The 15,953-nt window shown below is 36.9% G+C and overlaps 1 long non-coding RNA gene across 1 annotated transcript; it reads right to left on the reverse strand.

Moving 5' to 3' along the window:
• Positions 1–10,918: 10,918 nt before the first annotated feature.
• On the reverse strand, positions 10,919–15,946 carry LOC138882378 (uncharacterized). The gene is made up of 2 exons (XR_011403969.1): positions 13,265–15,946; positions 10,919–13,145 (listed from the first exon to the last, which is right to left on the reverse strand). It is a non-coding gene; the product is annotated as an uncharacterized lncRNA (long non-coding RNA).
• Positions 15,947–15,953: the final 7 nt, after the last annotated feature.

Consider the following 15,953-nt stretch of genomic DNA (forward strand, 5'->3'; position numbering starts at 1 on the left):
GGGCTGAGTTGGGCAAAGGTTGGGTCCTTCTTCACGTTCGCAATAATAGCATCGTGATTGCATAGTTCAGATGCATGTGGTCATCGTGTTTGCATGGATAGTTACGCGATTGCGTAGAGTATACGGGGAGGTAGTGTTGTTGTTCATCTCGATCGCTAAGGTTTGTTTGCGATCGCGCAGTGCATTTCCAAAGGCGGTGCACTTTCTTCTTCGTGATCACGTGGGTATTTCCACGATCGCACTTCATTAATCTGCTCAGTGATTATAAAGTACTCTATTTCGGAGGTTTCGGCCATTTTTAAATATTTGGAACTATAGAGCTCAGAGTGAGGCGAATTTTGAGGCAATTTTCACCACATGTATTGGGGTAAGTATTCTCTATTTGGTTTTGGTTATATTTTGTGAGTCTATCTGCGTTTTTGGTCATTGGATTGTGAATTTTAAAGAGACAAATTGGGGATTTTTTCTAAAGTTTCATAGAGTAAATTTTGAGTTTTGAACATCGATTCGGAGTCGGATTTGAATGAAATTTTTATGGTTGAACTCGTAATTGAATGGGTTGTTGGATTTTGTAAGTTTTATCGGGTTCCAAGGTGCGGGCCCGGGTTTGGATTTTTGGTTGATTTTGGTCTTTTGATTAAAGATTCAACCTTTATCGATTGGGTTGATTTCCTTTGGCATTATTTGATGTATTTGAGTTGCTTTTGGCTAGTTTTGAGCCGTTCGGAGGTCGGCACGCGCGGGATGGCATTTTTGGAGCATCGTTTGGCTTACTCTGTATTGGATTTGGCTTGTTCGAGGTAAGTAACACTTCTAAACTTGGTGCTGAGGGTGCAAAACCTCGAATTACGTGTTATGTTTATTGATGTTGAGGTAACGCGCAGTCTAGATGACGGGCGTGTGGGCGTGCACCGTAGAAATTGTGATTTAGTAGATTTCATGGAACCGTGTATCTATCTTATCTGAATATATGTACTATGCTCTATGTGTTAGAGTACTTGAGCTATATGCTGGTACTATTGGGACCCACATTGGTCGTTCTTTTGATTTTGAGTTATTTGCTTAGTTGCAGTTATGTACTCAGTCGCATTCTTCACTATCTGTCATATCTCAATCTCTGTTATTGTATATTATCACATCTCATATCATTGATTTGGGCTGTTTAGCATGAGTGTTCTGAGCTCTAGAAACTGGAGAGATTGATGATTGAGTGAGGCCGAGGGCCTGATTGTGAGTGATATTTATAGGATCGAGTTGCATGCCACAGCATGATTTAATGATTTAAGCCAGGATTTGGCTTATTATAGTGCTTGGGGTGGATCTGTCCCTTCGGTGTCTGCAAATCCATAGTGGGCGCAATGCTAGCAGTTATTTACAATTGGGCTAGATCTGCCTTGGATTTATTTATGTTTGGTTTGGATCTGCCCTGGGCTGGATCGGCCCTGTACAGTACTGAGTGACTAGGTGAGCTGAGTATTGAGCATGATGAGGGAGAACACGAGACAGTGAGATTGAGTACTCTGAGAGTGTGATTACATGAGTTCATCATTGAGATACATTGTAGTTGACATGCGTACTTGAGATACAGGCATAAAGATGCATTTCCTCTTACTACTCGGTTTTGGTGGCATTTATGATTTCACCTGCTTGTCAACATGTAGGTATAGAAATGTACTTTCCTTATGATATCTGAAAATGAAACATCTTATTTGTTGAAAGGTTTTTGGGAAATCACAATTTTCAAACTTACTCATATATTTTTGGTGTTTTCGGTTGAAGATTTGAGATTTACTGTTATACTTGAGAGCATGCCTATTTTCCGTAACTGTGAACGAGTTGAGCATCTTATCCCTAAGTTATTTTCTTGTACCATTGTTATTAGATTGTTATGAACTGTGGATGGTTATTGGAGTTGGACTCTGACCCTTGTCCCGGCTCGTCACTACTTTCAACCTAAGGTTAGGCTTATTTCTTATTGAGTACATGGGTCGGTTGTACTCATACTACACTTTTGTACCTTGCGTACAGATGTTAGATGCTGATGTTGATGTGTACAGCGAGAGTTGGATTTAAACACATACATGTGTTCCAGTTACGGCTATCACTTGTCCTTGGTAGCGTTAGATTCGAATTCTGTTCATTTACATTTCAAACAGATGTTGTAACTGTTTCAATTCACTTTTTGTAAAAGAATCTAAATCTTAGAAGCTCATGATTTGTACTACCAGTCTTTGAAAAATTCTTGTATAAAAGCAGTTGTATTGTCATTTCTTCTCTTAATCAGTCTTATTAAATTGGATAGTTATTAATTGACTTACCTAGCAGGTCGGGTTAGGTGTCATCACGACTAGTTGGATTTTGGAACGTGACAGTAACATGGAAATTGATTAATAATTATCATATTATACAATATTATAAGTATAAACATTCTTAGATGAAATTAGTTTACTAAAATGTCTTTCAAAATTGAATCACCAAATTACCCTCTACCTAAAATTAAAATTACCTCTAATTAAACGATGTTTTGTACTTAATGTTGTGGTAATAAATAATTCACAACATTCATGAAGGAAACAATCACAATATCATGGGTGTTGCCATATGTTCAACCGTTATTGTACATATTTTAAAGACACTACAAATTTCAATTAATCCATTGTATTTTATATGTTTTCATGTTGGATTGGAGATAAATTTTTAGAAAATTGTAGATGTACTCTGTCAATGTCATTAAAAAGCAAACTTAGTTAGATTGTGGAACAAGAAATATACTTTAAGCCTCTCTGGAATACTTCAATCTCAAGCCTCAGTATGTTTATCTCCTCTTTTGGGTCCTAACGAATGTAGCATAAATTTATCGTATCATAACATCATATTTTGTCACGATCCAAAAATCCACTAGTTGTGATGGCACATAACCCAACCCGCTAGGTAAGTTAACTAATAGCTATCCAATTCTAAAAATATTGACAAGTCAATTAAACAAAATAAATTATCTGGATCTATTATTTTTTCCAAGGACTGGTAGTACAAATCATGAGCTTCTAAGAATAGAGTTTACAAAGCTGATATTAAGTAAATACATCTTTTGTTTGAAAAGTACATAAACAGAGTTTTATAATCTGCGGCTACCATGAACAAGAGGCAGCTACAACCGGAACGTGGGTACATCTTTCAATCCAGCAACCATCGAACACAGCAACATCAGCATCCGGGATCTGCACGCAATGTGCAGGAAGTGTAGTATGAGTACAACCGATCACATGTACTCAATAAGTAACAAACCTAACCTTAGGTTGTAAGTAGTGACGAGCTTTAACAAAGGTCGGGTCCAACATCAATAGCCAACATCAGTTCATAACAACATAAGACAATTAAATAAAGAAGTAACTTAGAGATAAAACGCTCAGCTTTTTAATAATTTATTCGAAAAAATTTCCGCCTTTCAAGTATATCAGTGAAATCCAACTCTTTTACCGAAATCATCGAAAATCCGAGTAAGTTTGAAAACTGAGTTTTCCCAAAAATCCTTTCAACAGTAAATATGATGTTTTATTTTTTTCCAGATAGCATGTGTGAAATACCTCTCTATGCCCACATATAAATGTGTGTAAATTAAGTCATGAATGACGTGATATCGTACAACATGAGGAAAAATGTATCTTTATGCCTATATGTCATGTGCATATCAAATGCAATGTGACTCAGTAATAAAACCATATTCATACTCTCAGAGTATCAATTCACTCAGTCCTCCCAGTCACTCAGTCCTCCCATTCACTCTAACCTCACAATTACTCATTCCTCACAATCACTCATTCCTCATGATCGCTCAGCACTCGGCACTCGGTAGGTACCTGCGCTCACTGGGGGTGTGCCGACTCCGAAGGAGATCCTTTAGCCCAAGCGCTATAATAAGCCAATCATGGCATAAATCAATCAGGCCATGTTCCACACTCAGTCATAAATCAATAAAACATGTCGCGGCGTGCAGCACGATCCCATAAATATCCTTACAATCAGACCCTCGGCCTCACTCAGTCATCAATCGCTCCAGTCTCTCGGATTCTCAATGTCATGAAACTAGCCCGACAACAATGATATCATGTATCAATAAATAACAGTTGAGACTGAGTTATGATATGAATGCATGAATATGACTGAGTATGAAATATCAATGAAATTAGTGAGGTGACAGTAAGAAACAGCCATTGTGGGTCCTAACAATATCAGTATAAAGCCTAAACATGATATCTAGCATGATTGTCGGCTCAATTAATTAATCACATGGTGAAAACACAGAGATCAACAAACTAGGGCCACTAAATAGTGCCAGGGAAAACAACAGAGTCAGAATTCACAGGGTGCACGCCCACACGCCTATCACCTAGCATGTGCGTCACCTCAATACCAATCACACAACACATAATTTGGGGTTCCATACCCTCAGCACTAAGTTTAGAAGTTATTTATCTCGAAGCATCCAATTCCAAACCAAGCAAGCCAAGTGATGCTCCAAAAATGCCATCATGCGTGTAGCGACCTCCGAGCGGCTCAAAACTAGCCAAGAGCAACTCAAATACATCGGATAAAGCCCAAGGAAACAATACAAATGATAAAGATCGAATCCTAAATCAAATCCCAAATCCGGCCAAAAACCACACTCGGGCCCGCATCTTGGAACCCGACAAAACTCACAAAATCCGACAACCTATTCAATTGCAAGTCCAACTACACTAGTTTCACTCAAATCCGACTTCAATTTGACATTCAAATCTCAAAAATTTGCTTTATAAAATTCCTACAATTTTTCCCAAATTTCCATCTCAAAATACTAATTGAATGATGAAGACGATGATATATTCATGTATATTAACCAAATTCGAGTTAGAATCACTTACCCCTATAATTTTCTTGGAAATCTCACGAAAAAATGTCACAAACTGAGCTCCCCAAGTCTAAAATGTGAAATAAAACCCTAAGTCTCGCTTATGTAGTACTTCCTCTGAACTTCATTGTGCGGTCCGCACAAATCCAAGTGCGGTCGTACACCATAGTTTCCTCCATACCAGGATTCAGTATTTTGACTATAACTTTCTCTATAGATGTCCAAATGATGACTTCTTTATTTTTCTAAAACCTAGACATGAAGGGATATAACTTTTATTTTTGAATCATCTCAAAATTCCTTGTAAATCAAAAGATATAAGCTTTCGAAGTCGGACCGGAGAATCTGCAGAATCTCCTTGGAGTACAGCCGTAGGCAAAATTGTGTGGTCCGCACTCCTCCTTTGAGGTTCGCACTTTTATGCTGCAGTCCACCTCTTATGTGTGATCCTCACCTTTCCTTCGCCTCAGTACCCCAAAATGTGCGGTCCGCACCCCCAAAATTGCCATAACAATATCAGAGTGCCGAAATGCCCGGACTCGCTCAAAACTCACCCCGAAACACACCCGAGGCTCCCGAGACCTTAACCAAAGGTACCATTGATAACTAGGGATTCTAGTCTATTTTATGCTTCTTTTTACTTGAGTTTTGGATTAAAAATATGTACAAGTATTCCCAAAAGCTAACTTGTTATCCTTGTTTGCAGTGTCTGGTCAAGAAGAGACAAGGATGCCAAAACCAGCTCTAAAAGGAGTGAAACCTGCACAAGTTCAAAGCCAAGTCAAAGCAGCGCTATAGCGAAAAATCCACTGTGGATGCAGAAGACCCACCACGACCGTGGTCCTTTTATTGCGGTCCACGGTGGCAAGGATTCAGAGAGTTGTCATTTTTGGAATTCAAGTCACCGTTGACCGCGGTGCTTTTATGCGGCAGCAAAGGACCTATCGCGACAGCGGTCCATTTACCGTGGTCCGCAGTGAAGAGGTTCAGAGAGTTGGAAGTTGAGCTGGAAGATTGAAGACCGCAGTCCGCTCTTGATTTTATGCAGTCGCGGTAACCTCACTACTGCAACGGTCCATTTTTCATTGTCAGCGGTACCTCCATTAGGGACATTTTTGTTCGGAAAATTTAGCTGTGTACAAATACTTTCTTTTTAGATTTTTAGGTCATAATATCAGTAGTGAGCACGTGAACGCCGTATTTTACCTATTTTGAGTAATTTTGTAGCTAGTTTAGCAATTAATCTTAGTTTCTTATCTTGTAATTATATTTTATGGGTTATTCTTCATCTCAATCTATGATTTCTTCTTCAATTATGAGTATCTAAACCTATTAGCTAGGGTTGTGGCTCAACTCTAGTGTGGGTATTTAATGGGTCTCTTATTTTAGGGCTTAGATGTTTAGGGGTGATGGATATTTGGCCTGATTTATGCTTTCTATGTTGAATTAGTGGTTGCAAATACTAATTTGTGCCTTTTTAACTTAGGCTCTTCTTGAGAAAGAGAGACTAAGTCTAGGAATTTCAGGCCAACAAGGAATTGGGGTGTATTCAAGAGATTGATATCCCTAATTAAAAGGTTAAACCTAGAGATAGTAACACCCGACTTGAGCCAACATTGCTTGCACAAATTGAACATCCAATTCGGCTTGAGAAAGCCAATTAGGGCAAAGTCACTCAAACTACCAAGAGGTATAGAGTGAGTAGCTTCGTGCATTGGCTATATCACGATCTCAACTATTACATTATTGCCCTAAGTTTTAGATCCCATTAGATACTTACCCAGGAGAAAGTCACTTTCCTAGTGCCTTTTTACCCATTTAGAAAATCCTACAAAATATCTTCTTAGTTTAATTTTGTGCATCATTAGTATAAAATTAGAAGTAACAAACAAACAAGAATGATTGGAAGTGCAATCAAGAGCATTATACGTTGCTAGATTAGATAGGAATCCAACTCCAAATATATCTAGCTCCCTGTGGATTCGATCCCGACCTTCTCGGATAAAAGTTGCACCGACCGTTCTTGCCACTCTATAGTGGTGTAGGGTTGGACCCGATCAACCATCAAGTCCCAAAACATCATATAAACTTAGTCGAGCGCTCATATCACATCAAACAATAACCAAAAATATGAATCGCACACAAATTCAAGCTTAATGAACTTGAAACCTCAAACTTCTATAACCGATGTCGAAACCTATCAAATCACTTCCGATTGACCCCAAATTTTGCACACAGGTCATAAATGATATAATGGAGCTATTTCAATTTCCGGAATCAGATTTCGATCCCGATATCAAAAAGTCAACTCCCCGATCAAACTTCCAAACTTAAATTTCCGAATAACCTGAAAATCAAAACTCACATAGGTCATAATACATCATACGGAGCTACTCATACCCTCAACCAACCGAGCAAAGTGTAAATGCTCAAAACGGCCGGTCGGGTCATTACATCCTCCCCACTTAAACATAACATACGTGGAACTTATTTTGTATGTTGATAGGAGCAGTTGTATATATTTGGATTTGTAAATTCAAATCTGAATTATGGATTTATTTTAATAAAGTCTAATAAATATTTTTTCTTATAGTAATGTGCAACAATGCAGCATATATAATATATATTCTATGTCGAACATGATTCAGATCATTACCAGTCCAGTGAAGTAGTTCTACTATTCACGGGGAATTTATATAGCAGTTTAGTTCGATGGAATATATATTAGATCCGTGACATATTTGGGAGGGGGGGGGGGAGACATATTAAGCCATTGCTCTCAATTCTCACCTATGGGCTTAATTTCAAATTCCTACTTAATTCACCCATTGAAAAGATAGAATTATATCTGTTGTTGAAGAACCTTAGGAGCACTTCACATTTGTCCCCCTCTTGTTCATTTTTCTCTCTAATTTCTTCATCTTTTGCTTATTGTTGTTGTTGTCAACAAAACTACTTATTTATATTATTATTTTTTGCGTCTTTATAAAAATTTACGTCAAGATTGTATATTTATATGATTTTTAAAAAATTTATACCAACTAATATTGAAATATACGCACAAGACACGTGCCCAGAACTAGTTTCCAAAAAGAAGAAAGGTGTCAACAGATTTAAAAAGGAAAGTTTATAACATAAAATGAGAGAATGAGTATTATATTCCCCGAGTGTCAAATATCATTACCCAACTGTAAGTTTCATTCTAACTTTTGTGGTACAAATTAATCATCATCTAACAAATTTCAAAATTACCAAGCAATTGTAGCATCTATTAAATTAAAATTAGGGCGGCATAGCACGTGTTAAGTTCCCCCTCCACCCTCCCCTCCCCCCATATTTAAACCGTAATCGTCCATTAAAATGCACCACACAATATGAAATTTTCCTATTGAACATCTTATGTACTTAATGAATACCTTACTCGTATCAAATGTGAGAGACTTTAATCTTCGGTCTGAATTAGAATTCGCGTTTATCATCCACGTAGTCCATGACAGGTAGAAAAATAAATCAATATTGTAACAACCCAACTATATGATCTGGTTCATTATCAATCATTGACTGAACTTCTGGTGAAGTTGGTATGATGACAGGCTGGAAACCTAAATATAGAAATACTACCAATGTTTATCTGTCAAACTTGTTGAAACGGATCGACTTGCCTGTCCTCGCAATGATAATCCCAAATGATATTCGCTTAGTTTCAATTTAGGTGGCATAGTTGGCACAAAATTTAATAGAAAAACAAAAAGGAAATTTTGAAACTTGTAATTGTATACCTACAATATCATCTGTGCAGCTATAATTAAAAGTTTCTCATTCAAAGAAAATTAGAAGCTTACGTTGAATTATTTCCGATCGGAGAAAGCTACCATTCTTTTTGGAATGTACTAAAAAAAAATGTGCGTACAATGAAATTGAAAGATTATAGTCAAACTAGGTACTGAATAACATCTCGGGCGTCTCCCTCCTCCATGTATCACTTTTAGTTGTTAATATACAAGGAGTCATCGAAGCCCCTATTAGTTGCCATTATAGATGTAGATTTAAAACAAATATGTGAAATTTCGAAAGTTTTGAGTTCGATAACACAGTAAGCATGTCAAAATTGGAAACAATGGCTCAGCTATTTTATACATGTGATAAAGTCTATACTTTCTACTCCTACCATTTGTTTCTTCAACAGAAGTGAGAAATCCTACTTGGGGTGGTTTGGTTTCCAAACATGTTATTCTAGAATTGTAATATGAGGGATATAATACAGAGATCGAGTAAATAATAATGAAATAATATAATACAGAGATCGAGTAAATAATAATGAAATAATATAATAAAGATACGTTTTTGGTAGATGTTTGGTTTGTTGAATTAAAAATAAATATAGTGATATAATATAAATTATGTGTTTGATTTTATAATAGATAAACTTGGATAAGCTAATTTGAATTTTAACCTTTTAAGGACTTAGCTATGCGGGCTTTGGAGAAGCGGAGAAGTGCACTTTTGTCGTTTGGTCGTTTCATCCTTGGATTAGCTATCTCACGATTGTTATCCATATAGTTAAATGGGATATAAAAGTAACACCAAAAGTATATACCACTAATTTCAAAATTGCTTATACTGGAAATAAAAGTCCAACCAAACAAGAAATTAAGTAATTCTATATTTTATTCCAAAATAATTATCCCTTATTTTTTTAACCGAACAAACCCTATATGTACTTTATAGGGTCCTTGTTCTTTGCTTAAAGCATGGATCATGTCACAAATGGAATCAACAAAATACGAAATAATGCTAATAATGGAAAACTACAATGACACTATAAGTGAGGAGAAAAAACATAAGAAGATACGAAAATATATAAAAGCTTCGCATAAATGTACATGTTATGAGTATATGAATAGTCTATGAACTCGAATGTTCTCAATATAGCTGGATCTACCTTTTCGACTGGACGTGATTTATGAAATGCGATCACTGGCTTCACCTCGAACTATATATGCGTCTTGCAGAGCCTTACATGAGCAGAAGAGAGTAAAATGTAGCCAAGGACGACCTGCCAATAAGTCATTGCATTGGCTACAACATCTCGGCAAGTCATTCTTGGCTGCAATCCACTCCCTACCTTTTCTTGCAATGACTCTCTAGACAAATCATGAGCAATTCAATTGGATGTGATTTGTGAAACTCAATCACTGACTTCACCTCGAATTATATATGTCTTTCAGAGCCTTACATGAGCAGAAGAGAGTAAAATGTAGCCAAGGACGACCTGCCGATAAGTCATTGCATTGGCTACAACATCTCGGCAAGTCATCCTTGGCTGCAATCCACTCCCTACCTCTTCATGCAATGACTCTCTAGACAAATTGTGAGCAATTCAACTGGATGTGATGTGTGATAACTTTACCTCTGAATTATATATATGCATTTCAGAGACTTACATGAGCAGAAGAGAGTAAAATGTAGCCAAGGACGACCTGCCGATAAGTCGTTGCATTAGCTACAACATCTCGGCAAGTCATCCTTGGCTGCAATCTACTCCCTACCTCTTCATGCAAGGACTCTCTAGACAAATTATGAGCAAATCTCCACAAGTAGAATAGGAGAAATTATGTCGTATGATCACTGGTTTCATGCATATGTAGCTCTTGGAATGTCTCAATGGGCAAGATTGTGTGAATATTTATAGAATTGGAATGAAGGGATGGGACAGCATATATTCGTATATGTCCCAAAATAAACATGACTTTGCCGAAAGTGGAAATATGCCCATGCCTCTTGTATTGCACTAATAATAGAAGCTCCGTATATGGTCCAAATTTGGACCAAGTGTAGAGTCAAAGGGATAATATTTGGCCCACTTGTAAATAAAGTATTGGTTGAAGTGATCCATTTCTCATCATAATGGAACCTGTTGAGATAGAAGAAACTTTTCAACGGTTATTATTACTTAATTATGAGGGACGAAAGAAATGGTGGGAATTCATTCTCACATGTTAAAGCTATTGACAGCAAAGAGCAGTAAAGTGACTTCAAAAACTTGTATTTTTATTGATCATGAAAGCTTGCTTAAATACATAAAGTCGGCAACTGACTATTAATAAATACTGCTAAAAATATGCTAAACAACTCTACTGCTAACTAAAAAGGAGGAACAGAACTTGAAAATAGCTAACAAACTTTCAAAAAGAAAAACAGAATCCTAAATATCTGCAAAATCAACACAATCTGGTGTGTATTCCTCAACTTCTGCAGCCTAACTAAACTTCTGATTTTATTGACTGCAACAACATTGCAATTTTTCAGGCAAATGCAACACTCCTCTTGCCTCAAGAATTGCAGACTCCAAGTTTGCTTCTAAGAAACTCAAATCTATTAACATGAAATGGCTTTGTAAACAGATCAGCAATTTGATCTTCTGACCTACAGCAATACACCAATTTCACCTCTCCTCCTTCTTGCACTTCCATAAGAAAGGACAATTTGATATTAAAATGCTTGGTTTTACCATGAAAAACTGGATTATGAGAAATTGCTATGGCTGCCTGATTATTCACAAACACTTCTGTGCTTGCTTGTTGCTCCAGATCAAGATCTAATAGGATTTTCCTTAGCCAAAGAGCTTGATTAACTGCTGCAGTTGCAGCAATGAATTCAGCTTCTGCAGTTGACTGTACTACGATTTCCTTTTTCTTTGAGCACCATGAAAAACATCCTGAACCATGGCTAAAACAATAACCTGAAGTGTTTTTCATATCATCAACTGAACCTGCCTAATCACTATCAGAATAACCTTGCAACTTGAAAGTGTAACACTTAGAGAACTTAACACCATAGTCCAAAGTTCCCTTGACGTACCTTATCACTCTTTTGGCAGATTTCATGTACGTTTCACTCGCATAATTTAGAAATATGGACAATACACTTACTGCCTGAAGAATATCATGTCTAGTAGCAGTGAGGTACATAAGACATCCAATCATACTTCTGTAACTAGCCTTGTCAACCTTGTTACTACCATCATCCTTGACCAGCTTCTCTTTCTGATTTATTGGAGTGTTCGTAGGCTTGAAATATTCCATTTTGAACTTCTTCATAATCTCTCTTGCATACTTATTTTGGCAAATGAACACTTCATTTTGAGTTTGATGAATTTGCATTCCAAGAAAGTAAGACATTTCTCCCAAGTCTGTTATTTCGAATACTTTCTTCATATCTGCCTTGAAGTCCTCGATCATTTCAAGGTTGTTGCCTATTTCAAAAAGATCATCAACATAAAGTAATATAATCACAGTATCAGAATCTCTTTTTCTAATAAAGAGAGTTTGTTCACTTAGGCTTTTCTTAAAACCTAAGCCTTGCAAATGCTCATCAATTCGATTGTACCAAGCCCTTGGAGCTTGTTTTAAACCATAAAGGGCTTTCTTCAATAGATAAACTTTATCTTCATGTACCCTTACAGAAAAACCTTAAGGCTGCTCCACATAAATCTGCTCCTGCAGAAAACCATTTAAAAAAGCTGACTTGACATCTAACTGAAAGATTCTCCAACTTTTTTGAGCAGCAATAGCTAGTAATAATCTTATAGTATCAAGTCTAGCAACTGGAGAAAATATTTCCGAATAATCAACTCCAAAAATCTGTGAGTAACCTTTCAAAACAAAGTCTAGCCTTGAGCTTGTTAACAGAACCATCAATATTTAATTTGGTGTGGTAAACCCACTTCACATCAATGATCTTCCTATCTTGAGGCTTTTCCACAAGATGTCAGGTCTCGTTTTTCTCAATCATTACAAGCTTCTCATGTATTGCATATTGCCACTTAGGATATGAAATGGCTTTCTCGAATCCAGACAGCTCTAAAATAGCCACATTACATCTCTGGTATATGTCAGAGAGCAACGTCATCCCTCTTACAGGTTGATGATCAATGCTTTCATCAGAATCGGGTAGATTGTTTGTAATCTACTTCTGCTTACCTTCTTCCCAGTCCCATTGCTCATTCTCCATAAAAAATACATCTCTGCTTATCATAATTTTTCCTGTATTAGGCTGCAAAATTTTGTAAGCTTTAGAGACCGTGCTATAACCAATAAACACTCCAGGTTAAGCTTTTTTGTCTAACTTATCTCTCTTAACCTGTGGAATATAAGAGAAACACAAACAACCGAAGATCTTTAAGTTTTTTAAGGAAGGTTTGTACCCATGCCATGCCTCAAAAGGTGTCTTTCCCTCCACTTCTTTTGTAGGCAACCTGTTCAACAAAAAAATAGTAGTGTTAGCTGCTTTTGCCCATAAATTCTTTGGTAGTCCCTTCTCATGTAACAAGCACCCCGACATCTCCATTATCGTCATATTCTTCCTTTCACTAACCTCATTCTGTTGCAGAGTATATGGGGCAGTGAGTTGATGCTCAATTCCTGCATTTTCACAGAACTTTTCAAATTGATCTGATGTGTACTCAGTACTATTATCTGATCTCAGCATTTGTATCCTGCAACCACTTTGATTTTCTACCAAAGTTTTGAATTTCCAGAACACTTCAGGTACTTCAGATTTGAACCTGAGAAAATAAATTAAACACATTTTTGTCATATCATCAATGAATGCTATGAAATATTTACTTCCTTTGAGAGAAGCAGTCTTATGTGGTCCCACACAAATTGGTATGGACTAATTGAAGTTTTACTGATGCTTTCCAGGTTGCCTCGGGAAAAGGCATCCTGCTTTGCTTTCCCAATTGACATGTGCTACAGCTTGAGAGTTCCTCCTCCATAAGTGGTACTCCTTGAACCATATGTTTTTTCGACATGTAAAAGAGTGCCCTCTGATGGAAATGCCCGAATCTCTTGTGCCATACATCTGCAGTTATCACATGGTTTGGATAGGCAGCCAATGTTTCCTCCATTGGATCAAAGGAAAAACTTCTTCCTCTTATTTTAACTCGACAGACTTCTTGACCCTTTGGATCAAAGATCACACACATCCTGTCCTCAAAAATAAGCTTGAAACCATTCTCCAAAAATTGCCCTACGCTCAACAAATGTTGATCAATTTCAATAACAAAGAGCACATCCGTAATTAACTTTGTACCTGAGTAACTTTCAATAGCTATTGTGCCTTTTCCTTTGGCAGGAAGATAATCACCATTACCAATTTTGACTTTAGAGGTTACAAATTTGTCTAACACTTCGAAATTTCCTCATCATGAGTCATATGATTTGTACAACCATTGTCAATTAACCAACTTTCACTTGAACTTTTGCTTGCAAAACATGTCGCCACAAACAATTGCTCTTCTTCTTGTTGTTCTGCAATTTGTGCTTCATTTGATTGTTGTGGTCTTTTCTCTTTGCAAATAATCTCAGAATGCCCAAGTTTATGACACTTTTTGCATCTCATATCAGGTTTTCTCCAACATTTGAAGTGTGGATGGTTTCTCTTCCCGCAATGCTGGCAAGGTGGATATTTTTCACCTTTGTTGTTGTTGCTATGATTAGTTGCAGCAGCTTCTGTTGATGTAGAATAGCTCTTCTTGCCTTTCTGCTTCTTGCCTTTGCTGCCAGGGTTGAATAGTTACCTTGCTTGCAAAGCTCCTTCAACAGCTCCCTCGTTCCTCATCAATCTTTTTTTTTCTTGTGCTTGTAAAGGGTTTAAAAGTTCCGCCAAACTAATGTTTGATAGATCTTTTGTATTTTCCAGTGAAGCAATTATTACTTCAAACTTCTCAGGTAAAGTAACAAGAAATTTCTGCACAATTCTTTTGTCAGAAAGTTCGACACCAAATAACTTTACCTTATTTGCCAGATTGATAAGCCTATCTGATTACTCCTTAATAGTTTTAGATTCCTTCATTTTTTGTATTTCAATTTTCCTCACCAAGTTTAAGACCTTCATGCCTCGAATTCTTTCATCTCCATAATATTCTTTTTTTTAGAAAATCCCAGATTGCCTTAGCCGAACTAAGAGTCATGATTCTGGAAAAAATAGTACGAGATACTGCAGCATAGAGACACGCCTTCGCCTTCGACTTCCTGATCTTCTTCTCTTTGTCATTTTTGATCTGAGTCATGGTAGGATTGCCTATAAAGGAGGAACTTCATAATCCTCTTCTACTGCCTCCCAAAGATCACATGCATCCATGTAGGCTTTCATCCTGACTGCCCAAACCTGATAGTTTTCTCCATCAAAAATTGGTGGAACAATTGATGAAAAAACACTCTCACCTTCCATAATTCTTTAAGGCGATTTTATGGATGGTCTGATTAAGTGTTTGAGTTTTCACTCAGTTGATAACTCACACTCTCACAAGTCCTTTAAGAACAAAAAAAACTCTGATACCACTGTTAAAGCTATTGACAGCAAAGAGCAGTAAAGTGACTTGAAAAATCTGTATTTTTATTGATCATGAAAGCTTGCTTAAATACATAAAGTCGGTAACTGACTATTAATAAATACTGCTAAAATATGCTAAACAACTCTACTACCAACTAAGAAGGAGGAACAGAACTTGAAGATAGCTAACAAACTTTCAAATAAAAAAATAGAATCCTAAATATCTGCAAAGTCAACACAATCTGGTGTGTATTCCTCAACTTCTGCAGCCTAACTAAGCTCCTGATTTTATTGGTTGCAACAACATTGCAATTTTTTAGGCAACTGCAACATCACACCTCCTCTTTTCCCTCCTGAGTGAAGGAACCTTGCCTTGCTTTCTGTTCATTTGTGAGTCTGAACCCGATGGCTTTTTCAAGAGGTGATTCCAAGACTTAATCAAAGGAAAAATTCGTAGTTCAGGTGACTCACACCTAAGACGTGGATCGATCATGACGAATGGACTTAAATTTTTGTAATGTAATTAATGTAAATATAATAAAAGAGGTAGAGTCAAGATCTCGTTCCTTCTCCACCAGATGAAAGGGATATAAATTCTTACCTATGGGGGTAAGGGCTTGATTTGACCTTGTGTTCTAGCGGGTCAAAGGCGAGCCTTTTCTTGGTTAATAGAAGGCGATTTATTGAATTGAGACTATGTATAATTACAGTCCCATTACTGTCGATA

Source organism: Nicotiana sylvestris, chromosome 11 (genome assembly GCF_000393655.2).
Source record: "Nicotiana sylvestris chromosome 11, ASM39365v2, whole genome shotgun sequence".
Taxonomy (NCBI): Eukaryota; Viridiplantae; Streptophyta; class Magnoliopsida; order Solanales; family Solanaceae; genus Nicotiana; species Nicotiana sylvestris.